The following is a 26,166-nucleotide window of genomic DNA, read 5'->3' on the forward strand; positions in this document are numbered from 1 at the left end:
CAAAGATGGCTAAGTAAATTGTAAAAGTGAGCCAGCATAATGTGCTAGCAATTACGAATTTGGTGCACATTGAGTTAGCAACAGTTCATTTCCCTTGAAGGAATAACTTCTGCTGTCCAAATGTGGTAAACTGACACGATACAAATCGTTTAATATAAATGTCTTCATTTACAGATTAACATGCTACAACGAAGACAAAATCCCATGCGCGAAGCATGTGACCATGCACGTAATTGCAGAGACACTGAAATGCTGGAAGCTAAGTTCATTAGCCCTAAAAAAGGTATGTAATATTTTAAACCGGAAACAGCAGGAAAACAGAAATGTTTGCTAACAGCTCAGAACTCTGTAAAAGATGTTCAGTTGTGTCTTGAGATCTACTTATTCCTCCACAAGGCGCTATTTTAAAAACTAGCTTCAGGCAGGCAGTGTCATATTCAAGTTCACAGACTACAGCAATTTGTTTGTTCAAGTAATTCTGCGCTGGTTTTGAGTTGTGTAGGTTGCAGTATAAAGTGAGAGTGTTATCATGTACAAGTGTTGAGAGTTCGCCGACATGCTGCAAACATTTAACATATGTCCCCGCTCGATAGTGGTAAGAATATGCTTAATTTATGTGTCAGCCTGTGTGCTGTTTGTTTACACTGAGCAAAGGTCACAGTCATTTGCGTGTGAACAGTAAGACTCAACCGTGGATAAATTCGGCGTTAACAAATGGTCTCCTTCACATGCGGTGAAGGCATAGCACAGACAAGCTCACAAGACGCTGTGAACTTTTGTCGAACACTTTGGTCGTTCGCATGTTTGTTTGATGTGTAAAGGCGACGTGATGTCGGGTATTACATTCACATCAAGCCAGAGGTAATCATGCATGCCTGTGTATGCGCGTGACTACATGTTTATTTACTGGTTTGACTAAGATTTGCAGTCAGGACGCTTTCTTGCTTGTTAATGTAGGCTACACCTGTTGAGAGTTCGCCTACATGCTGCAAAAACATGTCCCCGCTATTGGTAAGAAATATGCTTAATGTTTCAGTCTTGTGCGCTGTTTTTGGATACTGAGCAAAAGTCACAGTAATTTACGTGTTAACAGCAAGTAATTCAAACTGAACCGTGGATAAATTCGGCTTTAACAAAGTCGTTGTCTCGTTCACATGCGTTGAAGGCATACGTTGTACGTCAATGTTGCAATACATTTCAAGGAGCTGCATGAATAACGGAAGGCGTGAATGAAGTGGCCACTGTATGTAGCACAGACGAGCTCTCAAGAAGACGCTGTAAACTTTTTGTCGAACACTTTGGTCGTCGGCAGGTTTGTTTCATAGATGTGTAAATGCTGGCGACGTGATGTATATAATCACTTGTAGACTTCACACCAGTCATGCCTGTGTAGCAGCTACAGTAGGCTATGCTCGTGGCTACGTTTATTTAGTGGAAATTTGAGTAAGATTTGCAGTCAGGACACGATTTCTTGCTTGTTCATGCTCAAGATTAGAAAATAATGCGTATAATCGTGTGCTTTGAAGTGTTACTTTTAAACATGGAGTGAAGATGGCTTGATTCAAAGATTATGTTTCAAGAGATTGTGGACTTTAGCTTAGGCCATCGATAACAGTATTAATATACTGCAAAACTGCTGCTTATCTAATACAATCTAACCAAGTGTTATTAATCTTATATCAAGATCAGAAACTATATGCCATGGTATTGTTTTCAGTATAATGAGTTATACAGAGTATCTAGACCCCTCTAGTTTCTGATCTTGAGGGTTCCCTCTCAGTAACAACGTGAACAACGCACATCACACACTCACCAACCAATCCTGAACAGTTCGGACAGTGTATGACATCTAGGTGTAGATGTGAAATGTACAAAGTGTATGACATCTAGGTGTAGATGTGAAAAAGTTAACTTTCAGTTCAAAAGCAGCGGTAGCATAGGCTAGTGTTGTTCAACAATGAGCTAGGTTAATAGATGGAAGCAACACAAATAGCAAGGGATCTTCAAATTAAAGTTACAACGATATCTGTGCCTTAGGCAGAAGGGATACTGTCTATGTACACATCTGACTGTTTGAAAATGACAGCGCAAATGCGCACTTCTCACTCTCCACACATGCATTTCTCGTGGTAAATGTTTGTCTATGCTTCCCCTCCAGATTGAATTTTACATTACATTTACGAGATCTTAGCATTGAGGCAGATATAGAATGATCAAGCCAAATAACAGGCCATGATGAATGCTCTGCAAATAGGCTAAAATAAATCAACTGATGTACCCTATTTAGATGTGTTGAATTTTTTTGTATGCACACTTTTCCCTATGAGAAACTTTACTAGTAGGCTACTGGCAATAATTCAAAACTACTTTCACCTCTGCTTTTACATGCAAATTTAAAATAGAAACCACTTGTGAATAACCAAGATTTTTTTCATGCGGGTATAATTTACAGGGATTGGACTGGTATGATTTATCATAGCCTACTTTATCATACTGGCATGATTTAAAACATAGGGTGAAAGTGAGAATTCATGAAGCACTTTTGAGAAAATGTCAAAATATTGAGATATATATTCTATATTGTCAAATAGACTAAAAATATTGCAATATTATTTTTAGCCATATCGCCCAGCCCTAACTGGTTCCTGATTTAAGGCCTAAGTTTATATGCTCATGTATGCTGATGAAGTTTTTTGTACATTTCTGACCCACATTCTGTTTTTCAGGCCGTGGTGTCTTTACCTTAGCACCATTCCAGCAGGGTGATTTCGTGGTTGAATACAGAGGAGTAATCATTGATGCAGTAGAAGCTCAGCATAGGAGGAAAATCTACCATAAAGCTTGCTGTGTCTTTTTGTTTGACTTTAAATGGAAAGGCAAATGGTGGTGGTAAGTTTTAGGCTAATAGGTAAAGTGCTACTGCCAGTTCCAGAGGTCTTACTAAATGTACTAACTGGATTAAAAAAAACTGTAAAACTCTTAGGGCGTTAGAAAATGAGCCTATTTCTCAAAAAATTGGAGTGTTCCTTCAAAAAATTGCTCTTGTTGATTTTAATGCATTTTCCAGCATTGACGCAGCATTGGAAGACAACAGTCTTGGGAGATTGGTGAATGATGACCATAAGACTCCTAATTGCCGCATGGAGTTAATTGAGGTTGATGGTAAATCACATCTCTGTTTGTTGGCCATGGAGAAATGAGGTGAGATCTAGCAGCGTTAGCAATTTCTGTTTAAAATAATAACTTTATTAGATTTAAATTAGAATAATAGCTTTCTTCGATTTCTGTGTACTGCTTTTCAGTTTACAAACACCTGTACTTTGCTTGCATGGTTTTATTAATCACTGTCCCAACCTGTGAGTGATCGATCCCTTTCTTAGTTAGCGTGCTTCCATCCAACTTGCTAATGCACATTTTATCTATTCGAATGGAAACAACGTGAAATGCACATCAAAATTTTGAATGCGCATCAATATTTGATTTGCTAGAGGGGGGGTGGATCCACTCTCGATGCGCATAAGGTATAATGCGAATAAAGTTGATGGAAACAGTTTATTCGCATTGCGTTATGTAACCTTCAGAGAATCTCAGCCATCTCTGGCGCTTCCCCAACATTAGGCAACTTAATGTGCTCTCTTGCTTGTTCCTGTAGAATAAAACAAATTGAATTCACACATCGGTGCACAGTTGTTTTGCTGACGCCAAAGTTTTCAATAACAACTCTGTATTCGGAACACGTCGCAAGTTTATGCAACATGCCATTCCTGTAGAAAACCTGTAGCCCAATTAAATGCCTGCAGGTATGACTGCTTTAACAATAGAATGATAGGGTAAAATATCATTCCTGAATACTGAATATCATAATATATTAGCCTAAAATTAATGTGCAGTAAGCAGAATGTAGGCATGGCTGCATGTGACATTTCTACAGATCAGAATGATATATGCCTAACAACTGTTTTGAGTTAAGGCTATAGTTAAGCTTATTGAACACAGACATTTACATCGATAGTCTGGTGTTATAATTTATTTGCCTCGGGTGTACTGTGGAGTGGGTAAGACTGTTTTTAGTGGCAGGCTAACACATACTGATCACTTGCGCTAGCCTAGCACCTGCGAACTCTGCAACTAGAACTATTCTACCTCAGCTTGCTATGCATTGTCATTATTGAAGTTGAGTATGTTTGTGTGTAGGGTTTGTAGGTTTTTTAAGATTTCTTTCACTTAGTCCCCACAACTAATGCTTTATCCTTTCTTAACTTGCTTCTAATTATCATATTGAAGTCAGGTTTGTGTGTAGGGCCTTCATGGTTTCTTGCACCCGGTCCCTATAACTCATGTTAAATAAAATAATGAAAGATGGCAATCTAAGTGCAAGGTGTTTAGAAGGTTGTTATGACTGACGGTCTATTTATAAGGTACACGTTAACACTTTGTGCCCATGTCTTTCTCTTCTTATCAAGGGTGAGGATGCCACTTGCAGCCTGGAAAATGTGTCTTCTACCAGTGACCTCCCAACATCTGCCACTCAGGTAACATAATCAGTCTTTGCCTGTTGTGGAAATAGTATTGTGAAGCAGAATTTGACGGTCATTAGGTAGGCTAGGGCCACAGTAATAGCGCTGGTGCTTACACCTCATGTGAAACTAGTTTGTCCAGCTATCGTTCTGCTCACTTTAACATAACTCCTGGAGCTGTATGTAAACTATTGCTAACTAGCTAGTTAGCCACTAATTTGAATTACATCATACTAGGAGAGAGAAAATGCCAGGCAGAAAGTAACCATTCTTGTCATCTCATGAGAGAGGCTGCTTGTATGTCTGTTAGCACTACTTTGCTAGCCTAAGTAACATTAGCAATGGGTACAGTTTATAGCATACATGCACTGTTTTAAAAAAAGATACAAATCTAAGTGCAAGGTGAAGGTGTTTAGAAGGTTGTTATGACTGACGGTCTATTCATAGGGTACATGTTAACACTTTGTGCACATGTATTTCTCTTCTTATCAAGGGTGAGGATGCCACTTGCAGCCTGGAAAATGTGCCTTCTAGCAGTGACCTCCCAACATGTGCCACTCAGGTAACATAATCATGATGTGTCTGTTAGCACTACGTAGCCAGCCTAAGTAACGTAACCTTTGGGTACAGTTTATAGCATACAATTTCTTCCCCTTTGTCTTGCAATATATGTAGTCTTTGCTTTCACTTGATTCCAACAACTGATATATCCTATTGAAGCTGAGAGTAGGCCAGGGCTTTTTGAATTCTATCAATTGGTCCCCACAACTGATGTTTTATCCTACCTCACTTTGATTCTAACTGTTTTATTGAAGTGAAGTGTGTGTAGGACCGCTTGAGATGCCTTTAGTTGGTCCCCACAACTTTGTGTGTGTAGGACTTTTTCAATTGGTCCCCACAACTCATGTTTTATCCTACCTCAATTTGATTCTATCTGTTTTATTGAAGTGAAGTGTGTGTAGGACCGCTTGAGATGGCTTTAGTTGGTCCCCACAACTTTGTGTGTGTAGGACTGTTTCATTTGGTCCCCACAACTGATGTTTTATCTTACCTCACTTTGATTTTAACTGTTTTATTGAAGTGAAGTGTGTGTAGGACCGCTTGAGATGCCTTTAGTTGGTCCCCACAACTTTGTGTGTGTAGGACTTTTTCAATTGGTCCCCACAACTCATGTTTTATCCTACCTCAATTTGATTCTATCTGTTTTATTGAAGTGAAGTGTGTGTAGGACCGCTTGAGATGCCTTTAGTTGGTCCCCACAACTTTGTGTGTGTAGGACTTTTTCAATTGGTCCCCACAAGTGATGTTTTTACAGTCCCTCAATTTTAAGTGTTTGGCAGTAGCTGAGTGTATTCCGTGCCTTTTCAAAGGGGTCGGTCAGGATTCTAGACATAGAACCTCATTTTCAAGTTAGCAAGTGTGATATTTATCAGTGGAGACTGTTTTCAGCACGTTTTATCCAGTCCTTCTAGTTGCAGAGTTGCAAGTCAACAGTATGTGTTAGCCTGCCAGTAAAAACAGTCTTACCCACTCCACAGTGCACCCGAGGCATATCAATTATAACACCAGACTATCGATGTAAATGTCTGTGTTGATAGAATACTGTTAGAAATAAAATTACCCTTGCATTGCATTGCAATAGTTATACTTTGTTCCCTGAAGTTGGTAGTAGGCATATAACCAACGGCAGCGGCAGCGGCGGACTGATATTACCTAGGCTACTACTAGGTGTCCCGATTGGAGTGCGCTTCTCTGTTTACTTTTCGGCGCAGTACTACTAACCAGAGCAAGTAAAATTCTGCCGCTGCTTAGAAACTAGTCCCTCAAAATGTAATGCGATCATTTAAAATGCAAGGATAGAATAATGTTAGAAATAAAACTATCAACACAGACATTTACATCGAAAGTCTGGCGTTATAATTTATTTGCCTCGGGTGTACTGTGGAGTGGGTAAGACTGTTTTTAGTGGCAGGCTAACACATACGGATGACTTGCGCTAGCCTAGCACCTGCGAACTCTGCAACTAGAAGGACTGGATGAAATATGTTTAAAACGGTCTCCACTGATAAATATCACACTTGCTAACTTGGAAATGAAGGTCCTATGTCCAAAATCCTGAACCACACCTTTAAATTCCTTTGTATGGTCTTCACAACTGATCATTTATTCTACCTCAGCTTGCTATGCATTGTCATTATTGAAGTTGAGTATGTTTGTGCGTAGGGTTTGTAGGTTTTTTAAGATTTCTTTCACTTAGTCCCCACAACTAATGCTTTATCCTTTCTTAACTTGCTTCTAATTATCATATTGAAGTCAGGTTTGTGTGTAGGGCCTTCATGGTTTCTTGCACCCGGTCCCTATAACTCATGTTAAATAAAATAATGAAAGATGGCAATCTAAGTGCAAGGTGTTTAGAAGGTTGTTATGACTGACGGTCTATTTATAAGGTACACGTTAACACTTTGTGCCCATGTCTTTCTCTTCTTATCAAGGGTGAGGATGCCACTTGCAGCCTGGAAAATGTGTCTTCTACCAGTGACCTCCCAACATCTGCCACTCAGGTAACATAATCAGTCTTTGCCTGTTGTGGAAATAGTATTGTGAAGCAGAATTTGACGGTCATTAGGTAGGCTAGGGCCACAGTAATAGCGCTGGTGCTTACACCTCATGTGAAACTAGTTTGTCCAGCTATCGTTCTGCTCACTGTAACATAACTCCTGGAGCTGTATGTAAACTATTGCTAACTAGCTAGTTAGCCACTAATTTGAATTACATGCAACTTTTACTGCATCATACTAGGAGAGAGAAAATGCCAGGCAGAAAGTAACCATTCTTGTCATCTCATGAGAGAGGCTGCTTATATGTCTGTTAGCACTACTTTGCTAGCCTAAGTAACATTAGCAATGGGTACAGTTTATAGCATACATGCACTGTTTTAAAAAAAGATACAAATCTAAGTGCAAGGTGAAGGTGTTTAGAAGGTTGTTATGACTGACGGTCTATTCATAGGGTACATGTTAACACTTTGTGCACATGTATTTCTCTTCTTATCAAGGGTGAGGATGCCACTTGCAGCCTGGAAAATGTGCCTTCTAGCAGTGACCTCCCAACATGTGCCACTCAGGTAACATAATCATGATTAGTCTGTTAGCACTACGTAGCCAGCCTAAGTAACGTAACCTTTGGGTACAGTTTATAGCATACAATTTCTTCCCCTTTGTCTTACAATATATGTAGTCTTTTCTTTCACTTGATTCCAACAACTGATATATCCTATTGAAGCTGAGAGTAGGCCAGGGCTTTTTGAATTCTATCAATTGGTCCCCACAACTGATGTTTTATCCTACCTCACTTTGATTCTAACTGTTTTATTGAAGTGAAGTGTGTGTAGGACCGCTTGAGATGCCTTTAGTTGGTCCCCACAACTTTGTGTGTGTAGGACCTTTTCATTTGGTCCCCACAACTGATGTTTTATCCTACCTCACTTTGATTTTAACTGTTTTATTGAAGTGAAGTGTGTGTAGGACCGCTTGAGATGCCTTTAGTTGGTCCCCACAACTTTGTGTGTGTAGGACTTTTTCAATTGGTTCCCACAACTCATGTTTTATCCTACCTCACTTTGATTCTAACTGTTTTATTGAAGTGAAGTGTGTGTAGGACCGCTTGAGATGCCTTTAGTTGGTCCCCACAACTTTGTGTGTGTAGGACTTTTTCAATTGGTCCCCACAAGTGATGTTTTTACAGTCCCTCAATTTTAAGTGTTTGGCAGTAGCTGAGTGTATTCCGTGCCTTTTCAAAGGGGTGGGTCAGGATTCTAGACATAGAACCTCATTTTCAAGTTAGCAAGTGTGATATTTATCAGTGGAGACTGTTTTCAGCACGTTTTATCCAGTCCTTCTAGTTGCAGAGTTGCAAGTCAACAGTATGTGTTAGCCTGCCACTAAAAACAGTCTTACCCACTCCACAGTGCACCCGAGGCATATCAATTATAACACCAGACTATCGATGTAAATGTCTGTGTTGATAGAATACTGTTAGAAATAAAATTACCCTTGCATTGCATTGCAATAGTTATACTTTGTTCCCTGAAGTTGGTAGTAGGCATATAAGCAACGGCAGCGGCAGCGGCGGACTGATATTACCTAGGCTACTACTAGGTGTCCCGATTGGAGTGCGCTTCTCTGTTTACTTTTTGGCGCAGTACTACTAACCACAGCAAGTAAAATTCTGCCGCTGCTTAGAAACTAGTCCCTCAAAATGTAATGCGATCATTTAAAATGCAAGGATAGAATAATGTTAGAAATAAAACTATCAACACAGACATTTACATCGAAAGTCTGGCGTTATAATTTATTTGCCTCGGGTGTACTGTGGAGTGGGTAAGACTGTTTTTAGTGGCAGGCTAACACATACGGATGACTTGCGCTAGCCTAGCACCTGCGAACTCTGCAACTAGAAGGACTGGATGAAATATGTTTAAAACGGTCTCCACTGATAAATATCACACTTGCTAACTTGGAAATGAAGGTCCTATGTCCAAAATCCTGAACCACACCTTTAAATTCCTTTGTATGGTCTTCACAACTGATCATTTATTGTACCTCAGCTTGCTATGCATTGTCATTATTGAAGTTGAGTATGTTTGTGTGTAGGGTTTGTAGGTTTTTTAAGATTTCTTTCACTTAGTCCCCACAACTAATGCTTTATCCTTTCTTAACTTGCTACTAATTATCATATTGAAGTCAGGTTTGTGTGTAGGGCCTTCATGGTTTCTTGCACCCGGTGCCTATAACTCATGTTAAATAAAATAATGAAAGATGGCAATTTAAGTGCAAGGTGAAAGTGTTTAGAAGGTTGTTATGACTGACGGTCTATTTATAAGGTACACGTTAACACTTTGTGCCCATGTCTTTCTCTTCTTATCAAGGGTGAGGATGCCACTTGCAGCCTGGAAAATGTGTCTTCTACCAGTGACCTCCCAACATCTGCCACTCAGGTAACATAATCAGTCTTTGCCTGTTGTGGAAATAGTATTGTGAAGCAGAATTTGACGGTCATTAGGTAGGCTAGGGCCACAGTAATAGCGCTGGTGCTTACACCTCATGTGAAACTAGTTTGTCCAGCTATCGTTCTGCTCACTGTAACATAACTCCTGGAGCTGTATGTAAACTATTGCTAACTAGCTAGTTAGCCACTAATTTGAATTACATGCAACTTTTACTGCATCATACTAGGAGAGAGAAAATGCCAGGCAGAAAGTAACCATTCTTGTCATCTCATGAGAGAGGCTGCTTGTATGTCTGTTAGCACTACTTTGCTAGCCTAAGTAACATTAGCAATGGGTACAGTTTATAGCATACATGCACTGTTTTAAAAAAAGATACAAATCTAAGTGCAAGGTGAAGGTGTTTAGAAGGTTGTTATGACTGACGGTCTATTCATAGGGTACATGTTAACACTTTGTGCACATGTATTTCTCTTCTTATCAAGGGTGAGGATGCCACTTGCAGCCTGGAAAATGTGCCTTCTAGCAGTGACCTCCCAACATGTGCCACTCAGTTAACATAATCATGATGTGTCTGTTAGCACTACGTAGCCAGCCTAAGTAACGTAACCTTTGGGTACAGTTTATAGCATACAATTTCTTCCCCTTTGTCTTACAATATATGTAGTCTTTTCTTTCACTTGATTCCAACAACTGATATATCCTATTGAAGCTGAGAGTAGGCCAGGGCTTTTTGAATTCTATCAATTGGTCCCCACAACTGATGTTTTATCCTACCTCACTTTGATTCTAACTGTTTTATTGAAGTGAAGTGTGTGTAGGACCGCTTGAGATGCCTTTAGTTGGTCCCCACAACTTTGTGTGTGTAGGACTTTTTCAATTGGTCCCCACAACTCATGTTTTATCCTACCTCACTTTGATTCTAACTGTTTTATTGAAGTGAAGTGTGTGTAGGACCGCTTGAGATGCCTTTAGTTGGTCCCCACAACTTTGTGTGTGTAGTACTTTTTCAATTGGTCCCCACAGGTGATGTTTTTACAGTCCCTCAATTTTAAGTGTTTGGCAGTAGCTGAGTGTATTCCGTGCCTTTTCAAAGGGGTGGGTCAGGATTCTAGACATAGAACCTCATTTTCAAGTTAGCAAGTGTGATATTTATCAGTGGAGACTGTTTTCAGCACGTTTTATCCAGTCCTTCTAGTTGCAGAGTTGCAAGTCAACAGTATGTGTTAGCCTGCCAGTAAAAACAGTCTTACCCACTCCACAGTGCACCCGAGGCATATCAATTATAACACCAGACTATCGATGTAAATGTCTGTGTTGATAGAATACTGTTAGAAATAAAATTACCCTTGCATTGCATTGCAATAGTTATACTTTGTTCCCTGAAGTTGGTAGTAGGCATATAAGCAACGGCAGCGGCAGCGGCGGACTGATATTACCTAGGCTACTACTAGGTGTCCCGATTGGAGTGCGCTTCTCTGTTTACTTTTCGGCGCAGTACTACTAACCAGAGCAAGTAAAATTCTGCCGCTGCTTAGAAACTAGTCCCTCAAAATGTAATGCGATCGATCATTTAAAATGCAAGGATAGAATAATGTTAGAAATAAAACTATCAACACAGACATTTACATCGAAAGTCTGTCGTTATAATTAATTTGCCTCGGGTGTACTGTGGAGTGGGTAAGACTGTTTTTAGTGGCAGGCTAACACATACGGATGACTTGCGCTAGCCTAGCACCTGCGAACTCTGCAACTAGAAGGACTGGATGAAATATGTTTAAAACGGTCTCCACTGATAAATATCACACTTGCTAACTTGGAAATGAAGGTCCTATGTCCAAAATCCTGAACCACACCTTTAAATTCCTTTGTATGGTCTTCACAACTGATCGATCATTTATTCTACCTCAGCTTCCTATGCATTGTCATTATTGAAGTTGAGTATGTTTGTGTGTAGGGTTTGTAGGTTTTTTAAGATTTCTTTCACTTAGTCCCCACAACTAATGCTTTATCCTTTCTTAACTTGCTACTAATTATCATATTGAAGTCAGGTTTGTGTGTAGGGCCTTCATGGTTTCTTGCACCCGGTGCCTATAACTCATGTTAAATAAAATAATGAAAGATGGCAATTTAAGTGCAAGGTGAAAGTGTTTAGAAGGTTGTTATGACTGACGGTCTATTTATAAGGTACACGTTAACACTTTGTGCCCATGTCTTTCTCTTCTTATCAAGGGTGAGGCTGCCACTTGCAGCTTGGAAAATGTGCCTTCTACCAGTGACCTCCCAACATCTGCCACTCAGGTAACATAATCAGTCTTTGCCTGTTGTGGAAATAGTATTGTGAAGCAGAATTTGACGGTCATTAGGTAGGCTAGGGCCACAGTAATAGCGCTGGTGCTTACACCTCATGTGAAACTAGTTTGTCCAGCTATCGTTCTGCTCACTGTAACATAACTCCTGGAGCTGTATGTAAACTATTGCTAACTAGCTAGTTAGCCACTAATTTGAATTACATGCAACTTTTACTGCATCGTACTAGGAGAGAGAAAATGCCAGGCAGAAAGTAACCATTCTTGTCATCTCATAAGAGAGGCTGCTTGTATGTCTGTTAGCACTACTTTGCTAGCCTAAGTAACATTAGCAATGGGTACAGTTTATAGCATACATGCACTGTTTTAAAAAAAGATACAAATCTAAGTGCAAGGTGAAGGTGTTTAGAAGGTTGTTATGACTGACGGTCTATTCATAGGGTACATGTTAACACTTTGTGCACATGTATTTCTCTTCTTATCAAGGGTGAGGATGCCACTTGCAGCCTGGAAAATGTGCCTTCTAGCAGTGACCTCCCAACATGTGCCACTCAGGTAACATAATCATGATGTGTCTGTTAGCACTACGTAGCCAGCCTAAGTAACGTAACCTTTGGGTACAGTTTATAGCATACAATTTCTTCCCCTTTGTCTTACAATATATGTAGTCTTTGCTTTCACTTGATTCCAACAACTGATATATCCTATTGAAGCTGAGAGTAGGCCAGGGCTTTTTGAATTCTATCAATTGGTCCCCACAACTGATGTTTTATCCTACCTCACTTTGATTCTAACTGTTTTATTGAAGTGAAGTGTGTGTAGGACCGCTTGAGATGCCTTTAGTTGGTCCCCACAACTTTGTGTGTGTAGGACTTTTTCAATTGGTCCCCTCAACTCATGTTTTATCCTACCTCAATTTGATTTCTATCCGTTTTATTGAAGTGAAGTGTGTGTAGGACCGCTTGAGATGCCTTTAGTTGGTCCCCACAACTTTGTGTGTGTAGGACTTTTTCATTTGGTCCCCACAACTGATGTTTTATCCTACCTCACTTTGATTTTAACTGTTTTATTGAAGTGAAGTGTGTGTAGGACCGCTTGAGATGCCTTTAGTTGGTCCCCACAAATTTGTGTGTGTAGGACTTTTTCAATTGGTCCCCACAACTCATGTTTTATCCTACCTGAATTTGATTCTATCTGTTTTATTGAAGTGAAGTGTGTGTAGGACCGCTTGAGATGCCTTTAGTTGGTCCCCACAACTTTGTGTGTGTAGTACTTTTTCAATTGGTCCCCACAAGTGATGTTTTTACAGTCCCTCAATTTTAAGTGTTTGGCAGTAGCTGAGTGTATTCCGTGCCTTTTCAAAGGGGTGGGTCAGGATTCTAGACATAGAACCTCATTTTCAAGTTAGCAAGTGTGATATTTATCAGTGGAGACTGTTTTCAGCACGTTTTATCCAGTCCTTCTAGTTGCAGAGTTGCAAGTCAACAGTATGTGTTAGCCTGCCACTAAAAACAGTCTTACCCACTCCACAGTGCACCCGAGGCATATAAATTATAACACCAGACTATCGATGTAAATGTCTGTGTTGATAGAATACTGTTAGAAATAAAATTACCCTTGCATTGCATTGCAATAATTATACATTGTTCCCTGAAGTTGGTAGTAGGCATATAAGCAACGGCAGCGGCGGACTGATATTACCTAGGCTACTATTAGGTGTCCCGATTGGAGTGCGCTTCTCTGTTTACTTTTCGGCGCAGTACTACTAACCAGAGCAAGTAAAATTCTGCCGCTGCTTAGAAACTAGTCCCTCAAAATGTAATGCGATCATTTAAAATGCAAGGATAGAATAATGTTAGAAATAAAACTATCAACACAGACATTTACATCGAAAGTCTGGCGTTATAATTAATTTGCCTCGGGTGTACTGTGGAGTGGGTAAGACTGTTTTTAGTGGCAGGCTAACACATACGGATGACTTGCGCTAGCCTAGCACCTGCGAACTCTGCAACTAGAAGGACTGGATGAAATATGTTTAAAACGGTCTCCACTGATAAATATCACACTTGCTAACTTGGAAATGAAGGTCCTATGTCCAAAATCCTGAACCACACCTTTAAATTCCTTTGTATGGTCTTCACAACTGATCATTTATTCTACCTCAGCTTGCTATGCATTGTCATTATTGAAGTTGAGTATGTTTGTGTGTAGGGTTTGTAGGTTTTTTAAGATTTTTTTCACTTAGTCCCCACAACTAATGCTTTATCCTTTCTTAACTTGCTTCTAATTATCATATTGAAGTCAGGTTTGTGTGTAGGGCCTTCATGGTTTCTTGCACCCGGTGCCTATAACTCATGTTAAATAAAATAATGAAAGATGGCAATTTAAGTGCAAGGTGAAAGTGTTTAGAAGGTTGTTATGACTGACGGTCTATTTATAAGGTACACGTTAACACTTTGTGCCCATGTCTTTCTCTTCTTATCAAGGGTGAGGCTGCCACTTGCAGCTTGGAAAATGTGCCTTCTACCAGTGACCTCCCAACATCTGCCACTCAGGTAACATAATCAGTCTTTGCCTGTTGTGGAAATAGTATTGTGAAGCAGAATTTGACGGTCATTAGGTAGGCTAGGGCCACAGTAATAGCGCTGGTGCTTACACCTCATGTGAAACTAGTTTGTCCAGCTATCGTTCTGCTCACTGTAACATAACTCCTGGAGCTGTATGTAAACTATTGCTAACTAGCTAGTTAGCCACTAATTTGAATTACATGCAACTTTTACTGCATCATACTAGGAGAGAGAAAATGCCAGGCAGAAAGTAACCATTCTTGTCATCTCATAAGAGAGGCTGCTTGTATGTCTGTTAGCACTACTTTGCTAGCCTAAGTAACATTAGCAATGGGTACAGTTTATAGCATACATGCACTGTTTTAAAAAAAGATACAAATCTAAGTGCAAGGTGAAGGTGTTTAGAAGGTTGTTATGACTGACGGTCTATTCATAGGGTACATGTTAACACTTTGTGCACATGTATTTCTCTTCTTATCAAGGGTGAGGATGCCACTTGCAGCCTGGAAAATGTGCCTTCTAGCAGTGACCTCCCAACATGTGCCACTCAGGTAACATAATCATGATGTGTCTGTTAGCACTACGTAGCCAGCCTAAGTAACGTAACCTTTGGGTACAGTTTATAGCATACAATTTCTTCCCCTTTGTCTTACAATATATGTAGTCTTTGCTTTCACTTGATTCCAACAACTGATATATCCTATTGAAGCTGAGAGTAGGCCAGGGCTTTTTGAATTCTATCAATTGGTCCCCACAACTGATGTTTTATCCTACCTCACTTTGATTCTAACTGTTTTATTGAAGTGAAGTGTGTGTAGGACCGCTTGAGATGCCTTTAGTTGGTCCCCACAACTTTGTGTGTGTAGGACTTTTTCAATTGGTCCCCTCAACTCATGTTTTATCCTACCTCAATTTGATTTCTATCCGTTTTATTGAATTGAAGTGTGTGTAGGACCGCTTGAGATGCCTTTAGTTGGTCCCCACAACTTTGTGTGTGTAGGACTTTTTCATTTGGTCCCCACAACTGATGTTTTATCCTACCTCACTTTGATTTTAACTGTTTTATTGAAGTGAAGTGTGTGTAGGACCGCTTGAGATGCCTTTAGTTGGTCCCCACAAATTTGTGTGTGTAGGACTTTTTCAATTGGTCCCCACAACTCATGTTTTATCCTACCTGAATTTGATTCTATCTGTTTTATTGAAGTGAAGTGTGTGTAGGACCGCTTGAGATGCCTTTAGTTGGTCCCCACAACTTTGTGTGTGTAGTACTTTTTCAATTGGTCCCCACAAGTGATGTTTTTACAGTCCCTCAATTTTAAGTGTTTGGCAGTAGCTGAGTGTATTCCGTGCCTTTTCAAAGGGGTGGGTCAGGATTCTAGACATAGAACCTCATTTTCAAGTTAGCAAGTGTGATATTTATCAGTGGAGACTGTTTTCAGCACGTTTTATCCAGTCCTTCTAGTTGCAGAGTTGCAAGTCAACAGTATGTGTTAGCCTGCCAGTAAAAACAGTCTTACCCACTCCACAGTGCACCCGAGGCATATAAATTATAACACCAGACTATCGATGTAAATGTCTGTGTTGATAGAATACTGTTAGAAATAAAATTACCCTTGCATTGCATTGCAATAATTATACATTGTTCCCTGAAGTTGGTAGTAGGCATATAAGCAACGGCAGCGGCGGACTGATATTACCTAGGCTACTACTAGGTGTCCCGATTGGAGTGCGCTTCTCTGTTTACTTTTCGGCGCAGTACTACTAACCAGAGCAAGTAAAATTCTGCCGCTGCTTAAAAACTAGTCCCTCAAAATGTAATGCGATCATTTAAAATGCAAGGATAGAATAATGTTAGAAATAAAACTATCAACACAGACATTTACATCGATAATCTGGCGTTATAATTTATTTGCCTCGGGTGTACTGTGGAGTGGGTAAGACTGTTTTTAGTGGCAGGCTAACACATACGGATGACTTGCGCTAGCCTAGCACCTGCGAACTCTGCAACTAGAAGGACTGGATGAAATATGTTTAAAACGGTCTCCACTGATAAATATCACACTTGCTAACTTGGAAATGAAGGTCCTATGTCCAAAATCCTGAACCACACCTTTAAATTCCTTTGTATGGTCTTCACAACTGACCATTTATTCTACCTCAGCTTGCTATGCATTGTCATTATTGAAGTTGAGTATGTTTGTGTGTAGGGTTTGTAGGTTTTTTAAGATTTCTTTCACTTAGTCCCCACAACTAATGCTTTATCCTTTCTTAACTTGCTTCTAATTATCATATTGAAGTCAGGTTTGTGTGTAGGGCCTTCATGGTTTCTTGCACCCGGTGCCTATAACTCATGTTAAATAAAATAATGAAAGATGGCAATTTAAGTGCAAGGTGAAAGTGTTTAGAAGGTTGTTATGACTGACGGTCTATTTATAAGGTACACGTTAACACTTTGTGCCCATGTCTTTCTCTTCTTGTCAAGGGTGAGGCTGCCACTTGCAGCTTGGAAAATGTGCCTTCTACCAGTGACCTCCCAACATCTGCCACTCAGGTAACATAATCAGTCTTTGCCTGTTGTGGAAATAGTATTGTGAAGCAGAATTTGACGGTCATTAGGTAGGCTAGGGCCACAGTAATAGCGCTGGTGCTTACACCTCATGTGAAACTAGTTTGTCCAGCTATCGTTCTGCTCACTGTAACATAACTCCTGGAGCTGTATGTAAACTATTGCTAACTAGCTAGTTAGCCACTAATTTGAATTACATGCAACTTTTACTGCATCGTACTAGGAGAGAGAAAATGCCAGGCAGAAAGTAACCATTCTTGTCATCTCATAAGAGAGGCTGCTTGTATGTCTGTTAGCACTACTTTGCTAGCCTAAGTAACATTAGCAATGGGTACAGTTTATAGCATACATGCACTGTTTTAAAAAAAGATACAAATCTAAGTGCAAGGTGAAGGTGTTTAGAAGGTTGTTATGACTGACGGTCTATTCATAGGGTACATGTTAACACTTTGTGCGCATGTATTTCTCTTCTTATCAAGGGTGAGGATGCCACTTGCAACCTGGAAAATGTGCCTTCTAGCAGTGACCTCCCAACATGTGCCACTCAGGTAACATAATCATGATTAGTCTGTTAGCACTACGTAGCCAGCCTAAGTAACGTAACCTTTGGGTACAGTTTATAGCATACAATTTCTTCCCCTTTGTCTTACAATATATGTAGTCTTTGCTTTCACTTGATTCCAACAACTGATATATCCTATTGAAGCTGAGAGTAGGCCAGGGCTTTTTGAATTCTATCAATTGGTCCCCACAACTGATGTTTTATCCTACCTCACTTTGATTCTAACTGTTTTATTGAAGTGAAGTGTGTGTAGGACCGCTTGAGATGCCTTTAGTTGGTCCCCACAACTTTGTGTGTGTAGGACTTTTTCAATTGGTCCCCTCAACTCATGTTTTATCCTACCTCAATTTGATTTCTATCCGTTTTATTGAAGTGAAGTGTGTGTAGGACCGCTTGAGATGCCTTTAGTTGGTCCCCACAACTTTGTGTGTGTAGGACTTTTTCATTTGGTCCCCACAACTGATGTTTTATCCTACCTCACTTTGATTTTAACTGTTTTATTGAAGTGAAGTGTGTGTAGGACCGCTTGAGATGCCTTTAGTTGGTCCCCACAACTTTGTGTGTGTAGGACTTTTTCAATTGGTCCCCACAACTCATGTTTTATCCTACCTCAATTTGATTCTATCTGTTTTATTGAAGTGAAGTGTGTGTAGGACCGCTTGAGATGCCTTTAGTTGGTCCCCACAACTTTGTGTGTGTGTAGTACTTTTTCAATTGGTCCCCACAGGTGATGTTTTTACAGTCCCTCAATTTTAAGTGTTTGGCAGTAGCTGAGTGTATTCCGTGCCTTTTCAAAGGGGTGGGTCAGGATTCTAGACATACAACCTCATTTTCAAGTTAGCAAGTGTGATATTTATCAGTGGAGACTGTTTTCAGCACGTTTTATCCAGTCCTTCTAGTTGCAGAGTTGCACGTCAACAGTATGTGTTAGCCTGCCACTAAAAACAGTCTTACCCACTCCACAGTGCACCCGAGGCATATAAATTATAACACCAGACTATCGATGTAAATGTCTGTGTTGATAGAATACTGTTAGAAATAAAATTACCCTTGCATTGCATTGCAATAGTTATACATTGTTCCCTGAAGTTGGTAGTAGGCATATAAGCAACGGCAGCGGCGGACTGATATTACCTAGGCTACTACTACAGTGGGCAGTGCTTCGACTTGGCCAGCTTCACTCGCGGTCCGCGCGTGGGATCACGCGGTGTCACGCGACTTTTATTTGTTTTTTCCCAGTGAGACGCTGCAACAACCCAAACAACCGGTAGATGGCTCAAGTGAGTAGGGTGTCTCGTAAAAAGAAATGGAGCCTGGAAAACCCTACACAGACTTCACTACAGACTTTAGCAGTCTGGTTTAGAAATAATTTAATAGCCAGAAATATGCCTGCCCTGCCCTAATAAAGAAATATTTGGTTAACTGCGAGTGAATCCCGTTTGCAGCTGTAGAAGAAACGCAGGACAAATTAAACATTCTGGTTTTCTCCGAGTGCAACGATGATAGACATACATAATTTGGACAAAATATAGAGCATATTAACCTCCGTTGCTCAGCCAAATGCCTTCCTGTTACGTCCTGTTATCACTGAGTTACAGGCGATAAACAATTTTTGATGGTCACAAGTTTACTTCATTAGCGGTTTATTTTTTTGATTATTAAAGTGTTTCATTTAAAGGTTTGACTTTGTGCTTATTCAGAGCATTTAGTGCTCTTCCCAATCCCAGACGTTCACATTGCATGTTTGTTTGTAATGGATGCAACCGCGAGATACGCTTGTCATAGGCGCCGATACTGTGGGTGCTCCGTCTCTCGGGCACCCACTGAAAACATCGAGCACCCACGTGTGCCAGCTTACAGTCCCGGCTAAATTTATATTAATTTAAAATCAAACATCGCAGTTTATGTTAAATTCAGCATCTCTCATAATGTGATTGGATATGTTGCTGTCAATTCCCTATACTAACCACCAATGAGAACGTCTCTCGTATGAAAATTCCTGACACTTCCCATCTGAAGAATTAACGCAAGGCTTTGTCGGGTCTTCAGCCCCGAATGTTTAAAATGTATATAGCCCTGAATATCATTTTAAAAGTAATAAGTAAGTCTGACAAAGCTTATTGTTTTGTGACACAGCTAAACACTGGTACCTCATAGAACGTCTATAACATAGCCTAGGTGGTCGCAACTCACAAAAGTAAAGCAGATAGAAAGAACTCACGCAAATCTAGCCTACAACACGCAGACAGCTTCATGCGCAGGGGAGAGAGGTGCTTTATGATTTTTGGCTTCTGATGGTATCTTGCTAATTCACTGAACTGCATTAGGTGACACAAATGGTATTGCCTTTATTTTATAACTCCTTGTCTGAGCGACTACCAGGCCTATGGTTTTTAAAAGTCAGATGTTCCCTGACAAATACATTCGAAAATTAAGAATGTTTATTGACTTGAAAAATACACTATTTTTTGCAAAATCTATTTTAATCAACCCGACCGCAACTCGGACCGCGAATATTAATTAGGACAAAATTATACCCGACCCGCGATCCGACCCGCTTATTTACAAAATGTGTGCTTTTGGTTATAGCCTGCATGCAGTGTGACAGTAGGCCATTTCTGTAAAACAAACTAATTTATTTGCGAAACTTTATGCAGTAGAACTACACGCAGTAGGCATGCAGGACATAATGTTTGCGCAGGAGAGAGTCTGAGAATAAGAGCGCAGGCACGCACGCAACCACCAAGGATTAGAACACTATAGGATACGATTTGAAGGCCATGTACATACATCTTTCTTTCGAAAACAGAAATGGTGAGGCAAGGTATAGGCAAGACTGAGATACATTGCTGGTCAAAACGTTAGCGTAAGAACTGGTTTATAATGCTGAATGAAGCACAAAGCACATTTACTAAAGCACATCCACTGTTTAAAGTCACAAACACAACGAACTAAGGTAACTTTTATGCATGCGCGAACCTATACATACCGGTAGATTTATTCCTGCAGGCTGCCCGTTTTGGCTGACATACTTAAATGGCTTCGCAAGAAGTAGGCCTACATAGACCATAACTTGTACTACTGTCATCTTTAAGAACCTTTCCCAATATTTCCCATAGCCTATATCGCTTTTCCTGAAGGGGTGTCTTTATTATTTTAACTCGCGTCTTCAGCTTCTTTACTGTTGACTTTACTGTATTGATGCTTTACTGTATTGATCTAATTTCGGGCAGACCGCGCAACACTGTGCGCTATGTAGATCGTTTCTCATTTCTCAAAATTTAGGTCTACTAGGCCCACAATAACGTCATCACCAAATACATCTTTTATTTTTAGTTGATCAACCACAAAGAGCATAGGCCTACTGTGCACAGTGCACTGACGACTGTAGCAGCCCAACCAGTTGTTGTAGATGAGAGGCAACCCCTTGTTTCAGATAGCCTGGACAACATGTTACCTGGGTGTTGCCTACGTTATTAATTAATGGTAGCCTACAATAGTTAATTGATTCGCCTAACATATTAGTTGGCTCAAAGAGTAGGGAATCAGGATGGAGAGAGTCACGCGTGTGTTGCTTTTGCGGGATCGAATCCAGTTTAATGCTAGTTTATGTCTTTTGTCCGAGTGGCTGTAATGTAGCCGAGCGCTCATGGCGTATGAAAAGCGACTTCAAACCGCCTAAAACAACTTGTTTGTGAATGTCTGACAACTGCTGCAGCGCATGCACGCACAAGGAAACCAGTAGGTGGAGAAACCAGAAGGCACACAACACCGGAACGATTTTAAGGCTATTTCGCATACTCAATGGTGCTATTTCACACGCATTATAGCGACCCCCACTCACCGGGGTTAGGTGGAAGGTGTTAATAGGCGATTGGCGTAGCCTACAGTGGACTAAGGCTGTCAAAATTGCTCAAAAATGACGTTCGAATATCCCCTCTAAAATAAACACATGTATTCGAATATATTGGAATATCTAGGCTATATTATTTGCGCATTATGTCAGTGACGCGCATCATGTCATCTGTTTTTAACTTTTTGTATGGTTATTGCTTGACAGGGGGGGATCCCAAGCAGCTTTCAGCCATAAGGCATTTCCTAATTCACCCGACACTGATATTCAAAATGTTGAAACTATTTCGGCATAGCATAAGCAGTTTAATTAAATGTAATGTTAGTTGTAAACAAACGGGCTATTTGGTGAGCCTTGGCCTCACAGATAGGCCTATTAACTGACCGCCAGATTCACGTTGGCTGGGGGGCAGGGGGGGCACAAGGGTCTATGATATGTTAATTCGGCCCTGCCCCCAACGAACGCAACTTTCCACCTCTGAGACAGCTTAAAAGAAGTCTATAGGGCTCCTAACTCACTGACCTACTTACTGTAGGCTGCGCAAACCACAGGCCTTTTTTTGGGCAAGCCTGCATTTGAGGCAGGCCTTCTTTTTTTATATAAATCCTGCGCTAACAGTAATCCTCCTACCCCCGCTACCACAGCTGTGGATAGTGTGGCATGCTCACGCTTTATGTTTCCTTCTTGCAAACTAGGCCTATAGCCCAACCATTTACAGTACGTCTTCAAAAAATAACAACTGGCCAGATATGCCTTCATATCTTTGGGCTTCATTCAGCATTTTGTTCTTCCACTGGAAATGACTCTTCTAAATTTGGCACTTCACTGTATACAGTACATTCTATAGAGCTTCATTTCTATCATTTCACGCGGGCTCGGGCTGGGCTCGGGCTTGCACGGTAGGCTAAATGAGCGGTCAGGTGATGCGTTTCGGTTAGCTGCGAGAAAGATGCAGAAATGGATGCTTAGGTGAAACAGAGGCTGGCCTCTTGTGACAGGCGTTTTAGTTGCACCGGCAAAGAAAGCAAAGTCTGAGGTGTGGAAAAGTTTTGATCATGTGCATAATGAGAATAATGAGCCAGTGGTTATGTAAAATCCAAAGGATGCAACATTCTGTAGAACGGCAGGGAATTCGTCGCTGATAAGGCATGTTGATCGATCAAAGCTGTCAGTGCCCATCAGGATCACATCGTTTGTTAGGCTACAGCAACAAAATCAAACCCTGCAAAGGTGAAACAAATGATTACGGAGGAGAAGTGTGTCAGCTTTCGCTGTAAAGACATTAGGCCTTTTAATAACGTAAATGGCGAGGGGTTTGAAAAGCTGGAGCAAGAACTATTTAATGTCGGGGCTGCGTATGGGAGGGTTCCCGCAAACTTCAGAATGCTGAGAGGACTTGCTATTTTGTTTCTTTGTTCCAACTTCCAAGTGGCCTAGGCTACGTTAGTCATGAATAAATGATGTCAAATGTTACTCATTCTTGACAAAAGGCAAAAGAGCTGCGTGCGTGCGGACATTTGAATAATGTCGGGCTGTAAACGGGTTCGGGCTTTTAAAAAGCTGTCAGTCTCGGGCTCGGTCAGGGCTCGGGCTGATTTCTGTGGGGGTCGGGTCTTGTCGGGCCTAAATTTAAAGGCCGATTATAGCTCTACTTCACTGAGCAACAGTGGGTGGAGACCTTTAGATTCACAAGTCAGGGTTTGAAGAATTATGACGAATGATAGACCTGGCTGTTGCCCCGAGTAGGCTACTCGTTGTCGGATGCCTATCCCAACAAACAAGCCATCGCATCTATCTATCCATAAATTGCAGGAATGTCTGTCTGTCTGTCTGCGTGTCGTTGGTCCGTTCGATTTCAAACTTGGCAGGTGTCTTGCTACTGGCATGAGTAGTGTCTTGTTACTGGCATGAGTAAGTGCAGTGCATAGTTTGACATTGTTTGGATAAGAAAAGCTAAATATATCGTTATATATCGGTAAAAGAAACACACGTTGGCTTTCTCCGCTCTACCATAGCCACCCTCTCACACAGAACTGCGCACAGGACCAGAGAGAGGATAAGCGGAGATTTGGCAGCACCAAATCACGGTTAAAATGCAAGATATTTGATTATCATCTCTGATCTCAACAATAAAGACTTCCTGTATGTTTACTTGCATAAAATGATTACGCGGATTTTGCAACAACAGGCCAACAAACACGAGTATGTAGTTCTATTCAAAATTACATGAAAAGTATGTGCAATAAACTGATGCTTTGAATAGCCCAGGCTACATTGGACGTGAGACTTTGAAAAAACAAACTACATTTCCGACTGCAAGGTCCCAAATTGAAACAAGCCATGGGCTAATGGTCCCGAATTTAACGTTTCAGAAGACGTGCCACACAGCTAGACAACAAGTGGCAGACAGAGAAACGTCACTTATGCTACCAAACACTGCTTTTGAGTCACATCGTTGCAAATGTCAAACGATCACAAAATGGCTTGTCTTCACTATCAGGAAAGTTATGCAATAAGCTAGGCCTATAGCCTTAACTCAAAACATTTGTTATTCCATTCCGATCTGTAGAAATCACATGCAGTCATGCCTAAATTCTTCTTAGGCTACTGCACATTAATTATAGGCTAATATATTATGATATTCAGTATACATTATTGAATGCTTAGCTGGAATGATGTTTTTCCCTATCATCCTATTGTTAAAGCAGGCATACCTGCGGGCATGTATCGGGCTACAGGTTTTCTACAGGAATGGCATGTTTTAACGGGCACTGCACTAGTTGTATAAACTTGCGATGTGTGCCAATCGAGTTGTTGGCGAAAACTTTAGCGTCAGCAAAACAGCTGTGCACCGATGCGTGTATTCAGTTTTATTCTACGGAAACAAGCAAGAGAACACACCAAGTTGCCTAATGTTATAGGGAAGCGCCAGAGATTGCTGAGATTCTCTGAAGGTTACGTCACACGATGCGAATAAACCGTTTCCATCAACTTTATTCGCATTATACCTTATGCGCATCGAGAGTTAATCCACCCCCCTCTAGCGAATCAAATATAGATGCGCATTAGGATTTTTGATGCGCATTTCACGTGTTTCCAACCGGGATCTCTTATTCGAATAGATTAAATGCGCATTAGGAAGTTGGATGGAAACACGCTAATATCTAAGCCTCTATAGCGTAGCCTGTTAAAAACGTCGCAGAAGCCTACCCAAGGCTACAGATTCATTCTGAACAGTTATTTCTCTACTGGCTCAATTATCACACCACTGTTTTGATTTGCGTAGTTGCGTTAACCCAACACTGACAATAATGTAGACAGCAAATTTCGATTTCGATTTTCGTTACCACTGTGTAGTCAAGCCTTAAGACATACCCAAGTAGCCTAAATCGAGGTAATGTTTAATTATGCATGATTTATTTTGTTATTGAATTCGTAGGCTGGGATTACTCTCTGCAAGTCTCCTGCTTTTTCAGAAGGGGGGCGGCAGGCAGAGCGATGTACAGTGGCAGAGCGACGCACAGTGGCTGAAAGTGGTACTAAAGCTTCATGCAGCTTCACGGCCTCGTAATGCGCGAATGAAGTGGTCATTTGAAAGCGATGCCCACTGTAGGTGTCCCGATTGGAGTGCGCTTCTCTGTTTACTTTTCGGCGCAGTACTACTAACCAGAGCAAGTAAAATTCTGCCGCTGCTTAAAAACTAGTCCCTCAAAATGTAATGCGATCATTTAAAATGCAAGGATAGAATAATGTTAGAAATAAAACTATCAACACAGACATTTACATCGATAATCTGGCGTTATAATTTATTTGCCTCGGGTGTACTGTGGAGTGGGTAAGACTGTTTTTAGTGGCAGGCTAACACATACGGATGACTTGCGCTAGCCTAGCACCTGCGAACTCTGCGAACTAGAAGGACTGGATGAAATATGTTTAAAACGGTCTCCACTGATAAATATCACACTTGCTAACTTGGAAATGAAGGTCCTATGTCCAAAATCCTGAACCACACCTTTAAATTCCTTTGTATGGTCTTCACAACTAACCATTTATTCTACCTCAGCTTGCTATGCATTGTCATTATTGAAGTTGAGTATGTTTGTGTGTAGGGTTTGTAGGTTTTTTAAGATTTCTTTCACTTAGTCCCCACAACTAATGCTTTATCCTTTCTTAACTTGCTTCTAATTATCATATTGAAGTCAGGTTTGTGTGTAGGGCCTTCATGGTTTCTTGCACCCGGTGCCTATAACTCATGTTAAATAAAATAATGAAAGATGGCAATTTAAGTGCAAGGTGAAAGTGTTTAGAAGGTTGTTATGACTGACGGTCTATTTATAAGGTACACGTTAACACTTTGTGCCCATGTCTTTCTCTTCTTGTCAAGGGTGAGGCTGCCACTTGCAGCTTGGAAAATGTGCCTTCTACCAGTGACCTCCCAACATCTGCCACTCAGGTAACATAATCAGTCTTTGCCTGTTGTGGAAATAGTATTGTGAAGCAGAATTTGACGGTCATTAGGTAGGCTAGGGCCACAGTAATAGCGCTGGTGCTTACACCTCATGTGAAACTAGTTTGTCCAGCTATCGTTCTGCTCACTGTAACATAACTCCTGGAGCTGTATGTAAACTATTGCTAACTAGCTAGTTAGCCACTAATTTGAATTACATGCAACTTTTACTGCATCATACTAGGAGAGAGAAAATGCCAGGCAGAAAGTAACCATTCTTGTCATCTCATAAGAGAGGCTGCTTGTATGTCTGTTAGCACTACTTTGCTAGCCTAAGTAA

General features: G+C 40.7%; 1 protein-coding gene and 1 long non-coding RNA gene across 4 annotated transcripts in view; both read left to right on the forward strand.

Moving 5' to 3' along the window:
* LOC143127131 (uncharacterized) overlaps window positions 1-3,141 on the forward strand; it is a 4,109-nt gene extending 968 nt beyond the window's left edge. The window contains exons 3-5 of the long non-coding RNA XR_012987512.1: window positions 175-283; window positions 2,727-2,889; window positions 3,068-3,141. This is a non-coding gene — a long non-coding RNA (uncharacterized LOC143127131). The remainder of the gene's footprint in view (window positions 1-174; window positions 284-2,726; window positions 2,890-3,067) is intronic.
* The window catches only part of ppargc1a (peroxisome proliferator-activated receptor gamma, coactivator 1 alpha), a 121,379-nt gene that overhangs the window by 88,368 nt on the left and 6,845 nt on the right, over window positions 1-26,166 (forward strand). The gene's annotated exons all lie outside the window — the stretch shown is intronic.

The sequence above is a fragment of the Alosa pseudoharengus genome, unplaced genomic scaffold, assembly GCF_046254945.1.
Source record: "Alosa pseudoharengus isolate Yale_2024_CS ecotype anadromous, Long Island Sound unplaced genomic scaffold, YU_APseudo_1.1 YU_APseudo_1.1_scf_17, whole genome shotgun sequence".
Lineage (NCBI taxonomy): Eukaryota > Metazoa > Chordata > Actinopteri > Clupeiformes > Clupeidae > Alosa > Alosa pseudoharengus.